Source organism: Sceloporus occidentalis, unplaced genomic scaffold, assembly GCF_023333645.1.
Source record: "Sceloporus occidentalis isolate IW3139 unplaced genomic scaffold, rSceOcc1.0.p SCAF_20, whole genome shotgun sequence".
NCBI classification, from domain to species: Eukaryota; Metazoa; Chordata; class Lepidosauria; order Squamata; family Phrynosomatidae; genus Sceloporus; species Sceloporus occidentalis.
This window is the reverse complement of record NW_028317000.1, coordinates 12,901,566-12,906,332: the sequence shown is the minus strand read 5'-3', so window position 1 is coordinate 12,906,332 and position 4,767 is coordinate 12,901,566. Positions and strand designations below refer to the sequence as shown.

The 4,767-nt window shown below is 44.6% G+C and overlaps 1 non-coding gene across 1 annotated transcript; it reads left to right on the top strand.

Moving 5' to 3' along the window:
• Positions 1–2,852: 2,852 nt before the first annotated feature.
• On the top strand, positions 2,853–2,926 carry TRNAR-UCU (transfer RNA arginine (anticodon UCU)). Its single transcript has one exon. It is a non-coding gene; the product is annotated as a tRNA-Arg (tRNA).
• The last annotated feature ends 1,841 nt before the right edge of the window (positions 2,927–4,767 follow it).

The window sequence follows — 4,767 nt, the reverse complement described above, 5'->3', positions numbered from 1 at the left end:
CCTTTTTGAATTGTGCCCAGAACTGAACCCAGTCTTCCAGGTGGGGCCTGACCAAAGCAGAATAGAGGGGCACTATGACTTCCCTTGATCTGGACACTATACTGCTATTGATGCAGCCTAGAATCGCATTGGCCTTTTTAGCTGCCGCATCACACTGTTAACTCATGTTCAAGTTGTGGTCTGCTTGGACTCCTAGATCCCTTTCACATGTATAAGTCTCCTTAAGCCAGGTGTCCCCCATCATCCTATATCTGTGCATTTCATTTTCCGTCCTAAGTGCAACACCTTACATTTCTCCGTATCGAATTTCAGTACAAGTGGGATGAATAAGGGGTCCCCACTAACTGTCAGCTTTCCTTTCAATATTGGGGGAATTAGCTTTACAAGAAGCTTGGGTAACCTTTGGACCATAGGGACCAGTGTATACCAGTACTAACTGGGAGGACCCCTGGTCTTGGGTGAATTGAGAAGGTTTTATTTATTTAGAAACCATGCAAAGTGCAATTGCACACAGAAGATATCAGTTCATACAAAGTATACAGAGGCAGCTAAAAGGGAAACATGTGAAGGGGATAGCAGAGTTTTAGGGTTGTCAGGGGGGTTGTATACTGTCCAAAGAGAAGATTGTGAAAAGCTGGAGTGGGTCAGACTAGGAGATCTGAGGGTGACATAGAACATACACAGAGTGCAGCTATGTATGGAGGCTGGGCTGTGCATGCAAAGGTTGGGTTTTGAAACCATATTTATACCTTAAAACTAGCCCTAGGTGATGGGCTTTCTGGCCAGGTAACAAAGGCTGAATGTTTTGTCCCAAGATGCAACAACGGGATCCTTCTTTTCGTGGGAACCTGACCGAGTTTCCCTAAAAGGCCTAAAAGCATAAGCAATATCAAGAATATAACACCAAGTAATATTAGTAAAGTTAAGAATTTTGTATTGGGAGCAAGATACGAGATGCATTTGTCTGAATGTAAACTTATAAGGAATAAACTAATTTTAAAAAAGGTCATCAGTCTCTCAAAAACCTGCTATCTCCAGATTCAGATATGAAAATACGAGAAACCCAAAATACATACATCTGTTCCAGGATTGCTCAGAGTCGGACTCTGACTCTGACCTAGAACAAGAACAAGGGCTTTAGTGGCACCGTAAACTACTGTATCTACTCGACTATAAGTCGACCTCATGTATAAGTCGAGGGTAGGTTTTGGGGCCAAAATGATGGATTTTGATATGACCCGTGGATAAGTCGAGGGTAAAACCTAGGGGCATGTGACAATGAAGCAAGGAAAACAATGGCAAATAACTTGCAAAATCCCAGCAGGCACAACTGTTTGTGCTCATCCTAAAGGCTGGCTGGGTGAGGGAACAGAGAGGGATCAATGCTTCCAGGGCAGATTATGCTTTTCCTTTTTAAACAAGAGTTAAAGTACAGTACCCCCATTGACCCATGGATAAGTCGACTCAGGTTTTGGGGGTCAATATTTTGACTCAGGTGCGGTACAGACGGGTGGCTCCGTCCTGCCCATCTTTCTCCCTGGTTGGTGCCACAGGAGCTGCACCATGCGGCGCCGACACACTGGCAAAAAGAAGCTGCTGTAAAGCAGCTTATTTTTTACGGCGCCATAAAAGGGAAAGAGTGCCGCCATGACGTCACTTCCTGGAAGTGACGTCTGGATGCTGCGCAGCGGTGATATCATCATGGTGGCCACCATGTGGACCGTATGGACTGGGGTTCCGGAGTGTGCAGTTGGTGCGCACTCCAGAACCCTAGAATTGGCACAGACCGTGTACCAGGCCTAAAATCTCTAGACTTATACATGAGTATATGCAGTAGTTGTATCTGACACAACCAGGTTTGTGTGACATAGATATTAACATGTCGCAGTCCTTTTAATCAGAACCAGAGATCCTATTTACATCATCCATGTGTGAGTGATGGGACCTATTTTGACAAAGATTAACACAAAAAGTGTTAACACAGATGAACACAGCTATCTTCTTAGAAACCCCATCAGAGCACATACAGCAGAGCGGGCAGCCGGGGTTCATCAGCTGTTTTTGGACTGCAACTCCCATGACGCCTCACCCCTGGCTTTGCAAACCCGTAAATTTCATATGGTTAGACATTTCGACACGTGGGGCATGCCCTTTCTGCTTCCTTTACAACAATCCCAAGGGGGGTATCCATTCCCGCAGAAGGAACGACTCCCCATAGCTATGGTGCAAACGCTGTCAATTGGATTTAATTGCATCTGTCCCATGTACAAGATTGATCCTTGCAAACAGAAAGACAGTGGGTCTGTATTTGGGAACTCTTCCGACAAAGCTCCGATTCTCTGTCTTTCTCTCTTTTCACACATGCACACTGTCACTCTCGTCTTGCTTCTCAGCATCGGCTTAGTCCCCGAAGGAAAGGTTAAGGGGAGGATGTTGGCATGAGCCCCGAAGGGATGCAGCTGTTACATTCAAGCGCAGGAGATTTGCGCTGTCCATGGTACCAGCTCCGCTGGAACGAAAGCAATCGGCTAAAGGGATATTCAGCTCCCAGCTCCGCGTCTTTGCTCTCACATGCGCTCCCTTAACGGCGGCGATGGAGATATATCCAATGAATTATATATATATATATCGCCTCTTTCCCACCCGCCCTTCCCCTTGCCAAGTGAAAAGCCGCGGAAGACACAACGCGAAATCTGTTTTCTGAATGGAGGGGAAGGGGATTCCGGCTCCAGGTTTTCCGTCCCTCCCTGAACAAGGCTGTGCAGAAATAGCAGGATGCTGGAATCGTTCGGCAGTGATGCAGAAGGTATGTGCTTTTTCAGTTCTGGTCCTGATGCTGAGCTTGTGGTGAGGTCTCTGTGGCGCAATGGACGAGCGCGCTGGACTTCTAATCCAGAGGTTCCGGGTTCGAGTCCCGGCAGAGATGGTCTCCAGGACGGGTGTCTTAATTTTTCACTCGTCGTTGAGTGAAGGGGATTCTAATTAATTATATTTCATTCCGGAGTATTTTGAAAGGGAAAAATGAATGGCAGCGCTTCAAAAATCCACCAGCGTCATATCGTTCGTCTCCTCCTCTTCAGATCTCGATCACTAGATTCAAATGCATCGCGTCTTCCTGACTATATTGTAGCCTCGCTTCTGAACAGAAGACTCCTTTTCCTTTATTTCTTCTTTTATGGCTACCATTATTGCATTGCTCCCTATTATAATAAACCACACATTTAGAATCTGAGAGCGCTGGAGAAGAATTTGTTGCTGCCGTTGTTATAATTATATACATATAATATATATGTCAATTGTTCCTGAAAGGAGACTTCTGACAAAGGAATTAATGCATCTTACAATATATATATCTATAGTAATTCCACCTAAGTTACTCTGATCTCCTCTTTTTAACATTTAACAACACAATAGTCTTGTTCAGGTGTGTTCGCACCCACACTTGCCTCTCCCTCGAGACACACGTTTAGAATAGGGATGGATAAGGATTTCATTTGAGTTATGTTTTATTAAGTAGTTGTCAGCATTTCTTTGCATCGAGGGTTGAAAGAACTTGACAGTTTAAAATGTGGGATGTGGAAGAAAGAGAAACAGCAATGTGAAGTCAAAGGCTTCAAGAGACTGAGCAATTTAACCATCCAGGCCCAGGCTTTGCGCATTTAGTTCCCAAAAGTCTGACTTTGAATCCTTACCTATCCAGCCATGTTTGTGATGCTGAATTAGGGTTGCCAACTCTTTTTCTCTTTAGACACTTCTCAGCTGAGATAATCAGGTTGGCATAGTATGTGCTGTACCACTCTTGCAATAAATGGCAACACTGTGCAACCAAATGCACAATTGAATGTGGGTCGCATGCATATCTGCATCTAATAAAGATCTCATGCGGATGTATGTACGTCTAATGCACGTCTCATGTAGGTGCAATGGCACTGCATGCATCACTCCACGTCCACAACTTTGCAATTGGATTGCAGACATCCTGCTTAGGACAGGAATGTTCAACAATTTCTGTAGGGGAACTTAGACATACATAAGACACCAATAGGATTCTGGCCTTATGTTTAAGCTCCGTACCAAATGCTGGTAATATCTCAATGGCATCACTGGGAGGGTGCAAGGAGTTCTGGCCGCACCGGGTGACACCGTCGGAGCGGGTGACACTAAAATGACTGTCCATACCAAATGTAGGTACAGAATCATAAACTCCAGCCTCCATATAGGAATACACAAAGCACTCCCGACAGACGGCCATCCGGCCTCTGTTTAAAGACCTCCAAAGAAGGAGGCTCCATCATGCGCCGATTGAGTGCGTTTCACGGTCGAACAGCTCTTACTGCCAAGACGTTCCTCCTAATGTTGAGCTGGGATTGCTTTACCTGGAATATATAGTATATAGAGTGAATAAATCCAACAGAAATATTCAAGGCACGTGCCATCGCCACAAAAACTAGAAGTCAGCAACTTAACACATCTCTAAAGCAAACACAACTGGCTTACACATTGCAAACTGCTTAAGCGGAATAGAAATGTATTTGCTATTGCTATTGCTAAATCGGTAAATGATCAAATCCACAAAAGTCAAAGACACAACTTTGGAGGGACGACTGCATTGGCAAGTTCCTTTCTGAAAATGCTAACAAAAGTAATAGGTAAGAAATTGCTTTTTACAACCAAGTTCCGAACTCAGAGTCCAACTGATCAATCACCAACCAAACGAATCGAAGCTTGCAGCCGTAGGTAAACAGAGGTCAATCTAATTAACCGATT